Genomic DNA, 15620 nt, shown 5'->3' on the forward strand with positions numbered 1-15620 from the left:
ATTTTTCTTTATTTGTTGCCACTTTTAGGCCAACAAATAAATAAATCAATAAATGTCTCAGCATTCTCTTGTGAATTGTGTCCCTGGCAGTGTGATGGAAAAGACAATTTCAACTCTGTGACATTTTGTTGTCTCTTTCTGCCACTCAGAAAGTCCAAAAACAATGGCTACTTTATCGGTAAATCAAAGAGATGGGGAAGCATGAACAGATTGGACTAAAACACACTAGTCACTCAAGTCTGGATAAATAATGAAGGGGAAACGAGAATGGCTTGGTGATGCAACATCACAGGAGATGACTTAACAGAAGAAAACTGTGTGGTACCCTTAGCAGCAATTCAGAGTGAGATCAAATATTGATAGACACAACTCATTGGGTTTTTTTTGTCCTGTGCCTCATCAGCATCAGACATTTGTCTTCCTGTTGGGGCAGGTTTGAATTTGCAATCTCAATGATAGGTCAAGGGTGTATTAGATGATTAGGAAAGTGATGTTAACAGATTTAATATTGGTTTTATATTTATTGATAGTCACAATTGTGATGTAGTTTTGTTTTTTATCATCTCTCCCTTTGTGTGTGTGTGTGTGTGTGTGTGTGTGTGTGTGTGTGTGTGTGTGTGTGTGTGTGTGTGTGTGTGTGTGTGTGTTTTCCATGCATAGCCTGGAGGAAAATCTGAAAAAGCAAAGTTATGTTACCCTCATTCAGTCTCTTTAGTCACTTCTCTTGTTGTATTTCCCTTTTCATGAGGCTCTTCAGTAACTCAGCAGAGATTTATATAAGTTGTCCTGTCTGAAACAGACTCGCTTTGGATTCTCTCTGATTAAATATGAACTCACTTTATGGTACTGGAATCTCTTGTCTGTATTCCTTGATTTCAAAAGAGAACTTCCTCAGTAATTTAATACAACAGTTCAACCATCAGGAAAAGTACCTCAGGTAACATTTTAAGAGCTGAATGATTTAGGTAAGTTTTCTTTCTGCTGTTTCTGTTTCTAAGTTATAGTTAGTATTTGTGAGCTGGTGTTTTATGTGATGCACAAGTGCCCTCTAGTGGAAGAGAGTCACAGCTCTTCACCTCCTTGTTGAGTTTTTTTTTCTTTGTGCAGGAGTGAGAAAAAAAACCAGATTGATTAACAAGAGCTCAATTTCTACAGGAGAATGGCAGTTCAGTAATGCTTGTAATGGTGAGCTCTCATTACTTTGGTAATAAAGGCATTATTGGATGATGAAGAAAGAAACACTGTCAAAGTGCAGCAGCCCAGTATATGAATGTTGACGGGTGTTAAGGTCAATCTTTGAGGTGAAGTTTACAATTTAAATGAGCAAAACTATTTTTTTATTTAGAAGACCTTTTCTGTTGTTGTAAAAAGTATATGCATGAATATAGGATCAGAAATATCAGCTGAAAAATATCTTGTTAATTTGTGTATGTAAGGAAATCCAAATTTCACCAATAATTAGCAATATTGGTCAGTGACTATAAAACCAAGTACACCACATTCCAAAAAACAAAACCTTAACAACGTAACTGTAAGGACATTAGACTAATCATTTTTGCTCTCTCTCTCTCTCTCTCTCACACACACACACACACACACACACACACACACACACACACACACACACACACACACACACACACACACACACACACACACACACACATGCACGCACAGACGTTCATGTAGACTGGGTTAATGAATCTGGCCTGTTGTTCTATTCTTCTGTTACTGTCTGATACAGGACCTAATTAATGTCTTTATCTTTGCTAAAAGGCCAGGAAACTCACTAAACACAACTCTAGTTCGAGGCTCTGCCTCAGTTCTCTATTTATAACCACCTACCTAATATTGTGTTGATCCCCCTTTTGCTGCCAAAACAGGCCTGCCCCCTCAAGGCATGGACTCCACTAGAACCCTAAAGGTGTGGTATCTGCACCAAGATGTTAGAAAGAGATCCTTTAAGTCCTGTAAGTTGTGAGGTGGGGCCTCCGGACCTGTCCAGCACATCCCACAGATACGCGATTGGACTGAGATCTGGGGGATCTGGAGTTGTGTTTGTCAAATCATTCCTGAACCTTTTTTGTTTGTGGCAGGGTGCATTATCCTGCTGAAAGAGGCCACAGCCATCAGGGAATACTGTTTCCTTGAAAGGGTGTACATGATCTGCAACAATGCTTAGGTTGGTGGTACGTGTCAAAGTAACATCCACATGGATAGCAGGACCCAACGTTTCCCAGCAGAACATTGCCCAAAGCATCACACTGCCTCCTCTGGCTTGCTGTCTTCCCATAGCACAACCTGGTGCCATGTGTTTCCCAGGTAAACGACACACACGCACCAGGAACATGATGTAAAAGAAAAGGTGATTGAACAGGCCAGGCCACCTCCTTCTATTGTTTTGTGGTCCAGTTGGCTCAGGTGCCCATTGTTGGTGCTTTCAGCCATGGACAGGGCTCTCAGCATGGGCACCCTGACTGGTTTGTGGCTGTGCAGCCCCATGAACAACAAACTGCGATGCACTGTGAATTCAGACACCTTTCTATCAGAACCAGCATTAACTTTTCCAGCGGTTTGAGTTACAGTAGCTCGTCTGTTGGATTGTACCACACAGGCCAGCCTATGTTCCCATATTCATCAATGAGCCTTTATCACTCATGACCCTGTTCACCACTGTTCCTTCCTTGGATCACTTTTGATAGATACTGACCACTGCAGACTGGGAACACCCCACAAAAGCTGCTGTTTTGGAGATCTGCTAATGCAGTCATCTAGCCATCACAATTTGGTCCTTGTCATACTTGCTCAAATCCTTAAGCTTGCCCATTATTCCTGCCTCTAACACATCAACTTTGAGGAAAAAATGTCCACTTGCTCCCTAATATATCCCACCCACTAACAGGTGCCATGATAAAGAGATAATCAGTGTTATTTACTTCCCCTGTCAGTGGTTATAATGTGATGCCTAATTGGTGTATATATTTGACAGCAAATGGATAACAAAAAGAGATTAAAACCGCAAGCGGTGATATCGGGCCCTCGCACTCCCTGCGCATCGACCCGTGGCGCTCGTCGACCCGTGCCGCACTCGGAGGTCTTGTGATCGTGATGGTGTACAGAAGGTCTGTAGAAAGTTGAATTCTTTTATAGGAAAAGATATCTTTTGCTCTCGGCATAGACGCAATGGAATATTTGGGGGTGGGGTCACGGCTCCAGCATGCAAAATAGGGCATGGGTCTGATAGACTGTTTTGATCAGGATGATGTCAAGAATGTTGAAACACATTTTCATACATTTCCGAGAAACTAAGTTTGTGGATGCTATACAAAATTTCATTTGCTTCTGTAGGGGGCGCTCTTGCAGCTACGTATAGCCTTGAATCCATAGTTATGGGTTCAGAGTGGCTGTGTACATGAGTGATTACATTTTCAGGCAGATCGGGCAAAGCATGTACGAACACGTGCCCAAACAATTTTGGTCGCCATTGAGAAAAATGAAAGCCAACTTCAATGGCCTGGTGTGACAACACCGTTTAATATTTTGTCAAGATTTCCACAATATTTGATGGGCTGTTTGTCTAGATGATCTGGAGCCAATTTGGTCTCACTGGCTGAAATGCCCTAGGAGGAGTTCATTCAAATAGCAGGCCTGAAAATGGCAAAAATTGACAAAAATTGACACTTTCAATTGAAGATGCTGGACTTCCTGTAGGGTTTCCAGTATGGCTCCAAGAGACTTTTTTGTACGTCTTAGGATGTTACATGAGTGTGCAGAATTTCAGAGCTGTAGATATAATGTAGCTCTGGGGCTAGCTAAAAAACATGCTATTTTATGATATTTCAAGCTGCCAGTAGGTGGCGCTGTAACATTTATGGACTTTATGCATATCAATGTGTTCAGGGCAGGAGGCTTATCAAATTGATGAGGATTTCGTAAGGAATGGTGAAAGATAGTTTCATGCATTTCAGAGCAAAACTAATTATGTGGACGTCATACAAATTTTCATTTGCTTCTGTAGGGGGCGCTATTGCGCCTACAGTCTTGAATCTGTAGTTATGGATTCAGCCTGGGTGTGTACATGAGTGATTAAATTTTCAGCCTGATCAGACAAAGCATGTGCGAACAAGTGCACAAACAATTTTGGTGGTGAGGGAGAAAAACGAAGGCCAAATTCAATGGCCTGGTGTGATAAGGCCATTTAATATTTTGTAAAGATTTCCACAATATTTGATGGGCTACTTGTGTAGATGATGTGGAGCAAATTTGGTCTCACTGGGTCAAATGCCCTAGGACAAGTTCGTTCAAATAGCAGGCGTGGAAATCGCAAAAATTGACACCTTCAATTGAAGATGGCCGACTTCCTGTAGGGTTTGGGGTATGGGTCCAAGAGACTTTTTTGTACGTCTTAGGATGTTACATGAGCCTGTACATTTTCATACATGTAGATAAAACGTAGCTCCGGGGCTACTCAAAAAACTTGCTATTTTAAGATATTCCGAGCTGCCACTAGGCGGCGCTCTACCGTTTATGGACTTTTTGCATATGAGTGTGTTCAGGGCAGCATGCTTATCACACCACTGAAGTTTGAGCCAGATTGGGCAAGTTGGCTTTGAGTTACAGCCATTTTTGTGTTCATGGCGAATCATCAAACTTTGCCGTCCCATAAGGGTCACGCCCTTTTGTCAAAAACTCACAGTTTTGAAAACACAGTAAGTCCAACTTCTTAAGGCTTTCCAGGTGAAATTTGAGATGGTTCTGCTAAACCACCTTGGAGCTGGACCTCCAAGTGTAAAATATGACATTTCCTGTTCCCACTAGGTGGCGCTGCGACTGATATTAAATATTGTCATATGTATGTGTTCAGGGGGGCACCCTCATCCTACTGGAGAAGTTTGATGCACATTGGATCATGTAGGTATGAATGAGAGGCAATCAAAATTTCATGGCGAATGATCAAAGTTCAAAGGGGCATAAGGACCCCTCCCCCTTGGCAAAAACTCACCATTTTCGAGATTTAGATTCCCCTGGGGGTGTAGGTTAGACAAACCAAATATGAAGATGATAACGTCTAAAACCTCTGAGTTATTAGAAAAAGTGTGAGGGCTGCAAATCGCCAAATTTGCATAATTAATTCAAAATGGCGGACTTCCTGTTGGGTTTAGGGCATGGCTCCAAGAGGATTTTTTGTGCGCCTGGACATGATATACATGTGTATGAAGTTTCATTCATGTACGTGAAACACAGCGGTGGGGCTCCAGTTTAGGGGGCGCTAGCGAGCCATTTGGGCGCGCCCTTGCCCGAGGCCATTAAAATACTTAAATTTTCACCAGGTGTGACGCATGTGCAAAGTTTCATGAGTTTTTGAATATGATAAAGCCCCCAAAAAGCCAATTCATTTGCCTGAATAATAATAATAATAATAATAAAAAAAAAAAAAAAAAAATAATAATAAACGAAGCAATTACAATAGGGCCTTCGCACAGTTCGTGCTCGGGCCCTAATTAAAGCCGCAAGCGGCGATGAGCGGGCCCTCGCACCCGGCGCGCGTCGACCCCTGGCGCGCTCCAGCCAAGCCGCGCGTCGACCCGTGGCACGCTCCAGCCGAACCGCGCTCGGAGGTTCTCGCAGACGAGAGAGTAGCTGGCTCACCCGGCTGTTGACAGCTCAGCAGGCTAGCCGTACTTCGCGTCGATCGTCTCCCGCTTCCACTAGGTGGCGTCGGTGAGTGCCCACTAATTAATATGTCACAATGCTCTATGTAATGCCTGCAGCCATCAATGAAACTGTAATGACCATAGGATGATGAGTATCAGTGTCCTACTGATTTCCTGTTGCCACTAGGTGGCGTTATGAGTGTGAAACAAAGCTGATAGAGGGGTGTGTCCAGTCTCCCTTACCCTCCCATTAAGCCTGTGAAGTTTGGAATAGATTGGACAATGTATGAGAGAGATGTAACAATTTGGTGCACTGTGGTATATGAGTAAAATCCCACATTTAGAGGGTTGCTACGGTAACACCGTTCAATATTCTACAAAACCATGAATATCTTTTGATGGGCTACTTGTGTAGATGATCTGGAGCCATTTTGGTGTGACTGGATGAAAAGCTGTAGTAGAAGATGATTCAAATAGCAGGCCTGAAAAATGTGAGAAATGCTGCAAAAATGACACCTTAATTAGAACATGTCAGGCTTCCTGTTGGATTTCGGCTATCGGTCCAAGAGACTTTTTTGTACGTCTTAGGATGTTACTTGAGCATGCACGATTTCAGGTACACAGACCAAGCACTGCCCTGGGGCTGATGTTTAGAACCTATCTGGGCCTGAAATGGAAAAAAAGTCCAAATTCAGAGGGTTGCTACGGCAACACCGTTCAATATTCTACAAAACCATGAATATCTTTTGATGGGCTACTTGTGTGGATGATCTGGAGCCATTTTGGTCTCACTGGGTCAAATGCCCTAGGAGGAGTTGAGGCAAAAAGGCCTGGAAAAGGCGAAAAATGCTGCAAAAATGACACTTTAAAGTGAACGTGGCTGACTTCCTGTTGTGTTTCGGCTATCGGTCCAAGAGACTTTTTTGTAGATGTTAGCATTTTACATCAGCAGGCACATTTTCAGGTACATAGAGAAAGCACAGCCCAGGGGCTGATGTTTAGAATCTCTGTGAATTTGAAATTGAAAAAAGTCCAAATTCAGAGGGTTGCCATGGCAACACCGTTCAATATTCTACAAAACCCTGAATAACTTTTGATGGGCTACTTGTGTAGATGATCTGGAGCCAATTTGGTGTCACTGGGTGAAATGCCCTAGGACAAGTTCGTTCAAATAGCAGGCGTGGAAATCGCAAAAATTGACACCTTCAATTGAAGAAGGCCGACTTCCTGTAGGGTTTGGGGTATGGGTCCAAGAGACTTTTTTGTACGTCTTAGTATGTTACATGAGCATGTACATTTTCATACATGTAGATAAAACGTAGCTCCGGGGCTACTCAAAAAACTTGCTATTTTAAGATATTCCGAGCTGCCACTAGGCGGCGCTCTAACGTTTATGGACTTTATGCATATGAGTGTGTTCAGGGCAGCATGCTTATCACACCACTGAAGTTTGAGCCAGATTGGGCAAGTTGGCTTTGAGTTACAGCCATTTTTGTGTTCATGGCGAATCATCGAACTTTGCCGTCCCATAAGGGTCACGCCCTTTTGCCAAAAACTCACAGTTTTGAAAACACAGTAAGTCCAAGTTCTTAAGGCTTTCCAGGTGAAATTTGAGATGGTTCTGCTAAACCACCTTGGAGCTGGACCTCCAAGTGTAAAATATGACATTTCCTGTTCCCACTAGGTGGCGCTGCGACTGATATTAAATATTGTCATATGTATGTGTTCAGGGGGGCACCCTCATCCTACTGGAGAAGTTTGATGCACATTGGATCATGTAGGTATGAATGAGAGGCAATCAAAATTTCATGGCGAATGATCAAAGTTCAAAGGGGCATAAGGACCCCTCCCCCTTGCCAAAAACTCACCATTTTCGAGATTTAGATTCCCCTGGGGGTGTAGGTTAGACAAACCAAATATGAAGATGATAACGTCTAAAACCTCTGAGTTATTAGAAAAAGTGTGAGGGCTGCAAATCGCCAAATTTGCATAATTAATTCAAAATGGCGGACTTCCTGTTGGGTTTAGGGCATGGCTCCAAGAGGATTTTTTGTGCGCGTGGACATGATATACATGTGTATGAAGTTTCATTCATGTACGTGAAACACAGCGGTGGGGCTCCAGTTTAGGGGGCGCTAGCGAGCCATTTGGGCGCGCCCTTGCCCGAGCCCATTAAAATACGTAAATTTTCACCAGGTGTGACGCATGTGCAAAGTTTCATGAGTTTTTGAATATGATAAAGCCCCCAAAAAGCCAATTCATTTGCCTGAATAATAATAATAATAAAAATTAAAGCCGCAAGCGGCGATGAGCGGGCCCTCGCACCCGGCGCGCGTCGACCCCTGGCGCGCTCCAGCCAAGCCGCGCGTCGACCCGTGGCACGCTCCAGCCGAGCCGCGCTCGGAGGTTCTCGCAGACGAGAGAGTAGCTGGCTCACCCGGCTGCTGACGGCTCAGCAGGCTAGCCGTACTTCGCGTCGATCGTCTCCCGCTTCCACTAGGTGGCGTCGGTGAGTGCCCAGTAATTAATATGTCACAATGCTCTATGTAATGCCTGCAGCCATCAATGAAACTGTAATGACCATAGGATGATGAGTATCAGTGTCCTACTGATTTCCTGTTGCCACTAGGTGGCGTTATGAGTGTGAAACAAAGCTGATAGAGGGGTGTGTCCGGTCTCCCTTACCCTCCCATTAAGCCTGTGAAGTTTGAGGCAGATCGGACAATGTATGTCAGAGATGTAACAATTTGGTGCACTGTGGTATATGAGTAAAATCCCACATTTAGAGGGTTGCTACGGCAACACCGTTCAATATTCTACAAAACCATGAATATCTTTTGATGGGCTACTTGTGTAGATGATCTGGAGCCATTTTGGTGTGACTGGATGAAAAGCTGTAGTAGAAGATGATTCAAATAGCAGGCCTGAAAAATGTGAAAAATGCTGCAAAAATGACACCTTAATTAGAACATGTCAGGCTTCCTGTTGGATTTCGGCTATCGGTCCAAGAGACTTTTTTGTACGTGTTAGGATGTTACTTCAGCATGCACGATTTCAGGTACACAGACCAAGCACTGCCCTGGGGCTGATGTTTAGAACCTATCTGGGCCTGAAATGGAAAAAAAGTCCAAATTCAGAGGGTTGCTACGGCAACACCGTTCAATATTCTACAAAACCATGAATATCTTTTGATGGGCTACTTGTGTGGATGATCTGGAGCCATTTTGGTCTCACTGGGTCAAATGCCCTAGGAGGAGTTGAGGCAAAAAGGCCTGAAAAAGGCGAAAAATGCTGCAAAAATGACACTTTAAAGTAAACGTGGCTGACTTCCTGTTGGGTTTGGGCTATCGGTCCAAGAGAGTTTTTTGTAGATGTTAGCATCTTACATCAGCAGGCACATTTTCAGGTACATAGAGAAAGCACAGCCCAGGGGCTGATGTTTAGAATCTCTGTGAATTTGAAATTGAAAAAAGTCCAAATTCAGAGGGTTGCCATGGCAACACCGTTCAATATTCTACAAAACCCTGAATAACTTTTGATGGGCTACTTGTGTAGATGATCTGGAGCCAATTTGGTGTCACTGGGTGAAATGCCCTAGGACAAGTTCGTTCAAATAGCAGGCGTGGAAATCGCAAAAATTGACACCTTCAATTGAAGATGGCCGACTTCCTGTAGGGTTTGGGGTATGGGTCCAAGAGACTTTTTTGTACGTCTTAGTATGTTACACGAGCATGTACATTTTCATACATGTAGATAAAACGTAGCTCTGGGGCTACTCAAAAAACTTGCTATTTTAAGATATTCCGAGCTGCCACTAGGCGGCGCTCTAACGTTTATGGACTTTATGCATATGAGTGTGTTCAGGGCAGCATGCTTATCACACCACTGAAGTTTGAGCCAGATTGGGCAAGTTGGCTTTGAGTTACAGCCCTTTTTGTGTTCATGGCGAATCATCAAACTTTGCCGTCCCATAAGGGTCACGCCCTTTTGTCAAAAACTCACAGTTTTGAAAACACAGTAAGTCCAACTTCTTAAGGCTTTCCAGGTGAAATTAGAGATGGTTCTGCTAAACCACCTTGGAGCTGGACCTCCAAGTGTAAAATATGACATTTCCTGTTCCCACTAGGTGGCGCTGCGACTGATATTAAATATTGTCATATGTATGTGTTCAGGGGGGCACCCTCATCCTACTGGAGAAGTTTGATGCACATTGGATCATGTAGGTATGAATGAGAGGCAATCAAAATTTCATGGCGAATGATCAAAGTTCAAAGGGGCATAAGGACCCCTCCCCCTTGGCAAAAACTCACCATTTTCGAGATTTAGATTCCCCTGGGGGTGTAGGTTAGACAAACCAAATATGAAGATGATAACGTCTAAAACCTCTGAGTTATTAGAAAAAGTGTGAGGGCTGCAAATCGTCAAATTTGCATAATTAATTAAAAATGGCGGACTTCCTGTTGGGTTTAGGGCATGGCTCCAAGAGGGTTTTTTGTGCGCCTGGACATGATATACATGTGTATGAAGTTTCATTCATGTACGTGAAACACAGCGGTGGGGCTCCAGTTTAGGGGGCGCTAGCGAGCCATTTTGGCGCGCCCTTGCCCGAGCCCATTAAAATACTTAAATTTTCCCCAGGTGTGACGCATGTGCAAAGTTTCATGAGTTTTTGAATATGATAAAGCCCCCAAAAAGCCAATTCATTTGCCTGAATAATAATAAAAATAAAAATTAAAACCGCAAGCGGTGATATCGGGCCCTCGCACTCCGCGCGCGTCGACCTGTGGCGCTCGTCGACCCGTGCCGCACTTGGAGGTTTTGTGATCGTGATGGGTCTCTAGAAAGTTGAATTCTTTTATAGGAAAAGGTATCTTTTGCTCTCGGCATAGACGCAATGGAATATTTGGGGTTGTGGTCACGGCTCCAGCATGCAAAATAGGGCATGGGTCTGATTGACTTTTTTGATGGGCTGTTTGTCTAGATGATGTGGAGCCAATTTGGTCTCACTGGGTGAAATGCCCTAGGAGGAGTTCATTCAAATAGCAGGCCTGAAAATGGCAAAAATTGACACTTTCAATTGAAGATGCTGGACTTCCTGTAGGGTTTGGAGTATGGCTCCAAGAGACTTTTTTGTATGTCTTAGGATGTTACATGAGTGTGCAAAATTTCAGAGCTGTAGATAAAATGTAACTCAGGGGCTAGCTAAAAAACATGGTTTATTATGATATTTAAAGCTGCCAGTAGGGGGCGCTCTAACGTTTATGAACTTTATGCATATCAATGTGTTCAGGGCAGGAGGCTTATCAAATAGATGAGGATTTTGTAAGGAATGGTGAAAGATATTTCATGTATTTCAGAGCAAAACTAATTCTGTGGACGGTCATACAAATTTTCATTTGCTTCTGTAGGGGGCGCTATTGCGCCTACAGTCTTGAATCTGTAGTTATGGATTCAGCCTGGGTGTGTACATGAGTGATTAAATTTTCAGCCTGATCAGACAAAGCATGTGCGAACAAGTGCACAAACAATTTTGGTGGTGAGGGAGAAAAACAAAGGCCAAATTTAATGGCCTGGTGTGACAAGGCCGTTTAATATTTTGTAAAGATTTCCACAATATTTGATGGGCTACTTGTGTAGATGATCTGGAGCCAATTTGGTGTCAGTGGGTGAAATGCCCTAGGACGAGTTCGTTCAAATAGCAGGCGTGGAAATCGCAAAAATTGACACCTTCAATTGAAGATGGCCGACTTCCTGTAGGGTTTGGGGTATGGGTCCAAGAGACTTTTTTGTACGTCTTAGTATGTTACATGAGCCTGTACATTTTCATACATGTAGATAAAACGTAGCTCCGGGGCTACTCAAAAAACATGCTATTTTAAGATATTCCGAGCTGCCACTAGGCGGCGCTCTAACGTTTATGGACTTTATGCATATGAATGTGTTCAGGGCAGGATGCTTATCACACCACTGAAGTTTGAGCCAGATTGGGCAAGTTGGCTTTGAGTTACAGCCATTTTTGTGTTCATGGCGAATCATCGAACTTTGCCGTCCCATAAGGGTCACGCCCTTTCGTCAAAAAGTCACAGTTTTAAAAACACAGTAAGTCCAACTTCTTAAGGCTTTCCAGGTGAAATTTGAGATGGTTCTGCTAAACCACCTTGGAGCTGGACCTCCAAGTGTAAAATATGACATTTCCTGTTCCCACTAGGTGGCGCTGCGACTGATATTAAATATTGTCATATGTATGTGTTCAGGGGGGCACCCTCATCCTACTGGAGAAGTTTGATGCACATTGGATCATGTAGGTATGAATGAGAGGCAATCAAAATTTCATGGCGAATGATCAAAGTTCAAAGGGGCATAAGGACCCCTCCCCCTTGGCAAAAACTCACCATTTTCGAGATTTAGATTCCCCTGGGGGTGTAGGTTAGACAAACCAAATATGAAGATGATAACGTCTAAAACCTCTGAGTTATTAGAAAAAGTGTGAGGGCTGCAAATCGCCAAATTTGCATAATTAATTCAAAATGGCGGACTTCCTGTTGGGTTTAGGGCATGGCTCCAAGAGGATTTTTTGTGCGCCTGGACATGATATACATGTGTATGAAGTTTCATTCATGTACGTGAAACACAGCGGTGGGGCTCCAGTTTAGGGGGCGCTAGCGAGCCATTTGGGCGCGCCCTTGCCCGAGCCCATTAAAATACTTAAATTTTCACCAGGTGTGACGCATGTGCAAAGTTTCATGAGTTTTTGAATATGATAAAGCCCCCAAAAAGCCAATTCATTTGCCTGAATAATAATAATAATAATAATAATAAAAAAAAAATAATAATAAACGAAGCAATTACAATAGGGCCTTCGCACAGTTCGTGCTCGGGCCCTAATAAAAAAAATAATAATAAACGAAGCAATTACAATAGGGCCTTCGCACAGTTCGTGCTCGGGCCCTAATTAAAGCCGCAAGCGGCGATGAGCGGGCCCTCGCACCCGGCGCGCGTCGACCCCTGGCGCGCTCCAGCCAAGCCGCGCGTCGACCCGTGGCGCGCTCCAGCCGAGCCGCGCTCTGAGTGTCTCGCAGACGAGAGAGTAGTGGGCTCACCCGGCTGCTGACGGCTCAGCAGGCTAGCTGTACCTCCCGTCGTTCGTCTCCCGCTTCCACTAGGTGGCGTCGGTGAGTGCCCACTAATGAAAGTATCACAATGCTCTATGTAATGCCCGCAGCCATCAATGAAATTATAATGATCATAGGATAATGGTTATCAGTATTCTACTGATTTCATGTCACCACTAGGTGGCGTTATGAGTGTGAAACAAAGCTGATAGATGGGTGTGTCCGGTCTCCCTTACCCTACCATTAAGCCTGTGAAGTTTGAGGCACATCGGACAATGTATGTCAGAGATGTAACAATGTGGTGCACTGTGGTATATGAGTAAAATCCCACATTTAGAGGGTTGCTACGGCAACACCGTTCAATATTCTACAAAACCATGAATATCTTTAGATGGGCTACTTGTGTAGATGATCTGGAGCCATTTTGGTGTGACTGGATGAAAAGCTGTAGTAGAAGATGATTCAAGTAGCAGGCCTGAAAAATGTGAAAAATGCTGCAAAAATGACACCTTAATTAGAACATGTCAGGCTTCCTGTTGGATTTCGGCTATCGGTCCAAGAGACTTTTTTGTACGTCTTAGGATGTTACTTCAGCATGCACGATTTCAGGTACACAGACCAAGCACTGCCCTGGGGCTGATGTTTAGAACCTATCTGGGCCTGAAATGGAAAAAAAGTCCAAATTCAGAGGGTTGCTACGGCAACACCGTTCAATATTCTACAAAACCATGAATATCTTTTGATGGGCTACTTGTGTGGATGATCTGGAGCCATTTTGGTCTCACTGGGTCAAATGCCCTAGGAGGAGTTGAGGCAAAAAGGCCTGAAAAAGGCGAAAAATGCTGCAAAAATGACACTTTAAAGTAAACGTGGCTGACTTCCTGTTGGGTTTGGGCTATCGGTCCAAGAGAGTTTTTTGTAGATGTTAGCATCTTACATCAGCAGGCACATTTTCAGGTACATAGAGAAAGCACAGCCCAGGGGCTGATGTTTAGAATCTCTGTGAATTTGAAATTGAAAAAAGTCCAAATTCAGAGGGTTGCCATGGCAACACCGTTCAATATTCTACAAAACCCTGAATAACTTTTGATGGGCTACTTGTGTAGATGATCTGGAGCCAATTTGGTGTCAGTGGGTGAAATGCCCTAGGACAAGTTCGTTCAAATAGCAGGCGTGGAAATCGCAAAAATTGACACCTTCAATTGAAGATGGCCGACTTCCTGTAGGGTTTAGGGTATGGGTCCAAGAGACTTTTTTGTACGTCTTAGGATGTTACATGAGCATGTACATTTTCATACATGTAGATAAAACGTAGCTCCGGGGCTACTCAAAAAACTTGCTATTTTAAGATATTCCGAGCTGCCACTAGGCGGCGCTCTAACGTTTATGGACTTTATGCATATGAGTGTGTTCAGGGCAGCATGCTTATCACACCACTGAAGTTTGAGCCAGATTGGGCAAGTTGGCTTTGAGTTACAGCCATTTTTGTGTTCATGGCGAATCATCGAACTTTGCCGTCCCATAAGGGTCACGCCCTTTTGTCAAAAACTCACAGTTTTGAAAACACAGTAAGTCCAACTTCTTAAGGCTTTCCAGGTGAAATTTGAGATGGTTCTGCTAAACCACCTTGGAGCTGGACCTCCAAGTGTAAAATATGACATGTCCTGTTCCCACTAGGTGGCGCTGCGACTGATATTAAATATTGTCATATGTATGTGTTCAGGGGGGCACCCTCATCCTACTGGAGAAGTTTGATGCACATTGGATCATGTAGGTATGAATGAGAGGCAATCAAAATTTCATGGCGAATGATCAAAGTTCAAAGGGGCATAAGGACCCCTCCCCCTTGGCAAAAACTCACCATTTTCGAGATTTAGATTCCCCTGGGGGTGTAGGTTAGACAAACCAAATATGAAGATGATAACGTCTAAAACCTCTGAGTTATTAGAAAAAGTGTGAGGGCTGCAAATCGCCAAATTTGCATAATTAATTCAAAATGGCGGACTTCCTGTTGGGTTTAGGGCATGGCTCCAAGAGGATTTTTTGTGCGCCTGGACATGATATACATGTGTATGAAGTTTCATTCATGTACGTGAAACACAGCGGTGGGGCTCCAGTTTAGGGGGCGCTAGCGAGCCATTTGGGCGCGCCCTTGCCCGAGCCCATTAAAATACTTAAATTTTCACCAGGTGTGACGCATGTGCAAAGTTTCATGAGTTTTTGAATATGATAAAGCCCCCAAAAAGCCAATTCATTTGCCTGAATAATAATAAAAAAAATAATAATAATAATAATTAAAGCCGCAAGCGGCGATGAGCGGGCCCTCGCACCCGGCGCGCGTCGACCCCTGGCGCGCTCCAGCCAAGCCGCGCGTCGACCCGTGGCACGCTCCAGCCGAACCGCGCTCGGAGGTTCTCGCAGACGAGAGAGTAGCTGGCTCACCCGGCTGCTGACGGCTCAGCAGGCTAGCCGTACTTCGCGTCGATCGTCTCCCGCTTCCACTAGGTGGCGTCGGTGAGTGCCCACTAATTAATATGTCACAATGCTCTATGTAATGCCTGCAGCCATCAATGAAACTGTAATGACCATAGGATGATGAGTATCAGTGTCCTACTGATTTCCTGTTGCCACTAGGTGGCGTTATGAGTGTGAAACAAAGCTGATAGAGGGGTGTGTCCGGTCTCCCTTACCCTCCCATTAAGCCTGTGAAGTTTGAGGCACATCGGACAATGTATGTCAGAGATGTAACAATTTGGTGCACTGTGGTATATGAGTAAAATCCCACATTTAGAGGGTTGCTACGGCAACACCGTTCAATATTCTACAAAACCATGAATATCTTTTGATGGGCTAC

The sequence above is a fragment of the Archocentrus centrarchus genome, chromosome 4 (assembly GCF_007364275.1).
Source record: "Archocentrus centrarchus isolate MPI-CPG fArcCen1 chromosome 4, fArcCen1, whole genome shotgun sequence".
Taxonomy (NCBI): domain Eukaryota; kingdom Metazoa; phylum Chordata; class Actinopteri; order Cichliformes; family Cichlidae; genus Archocentrus; species Archocentrus centrarchus.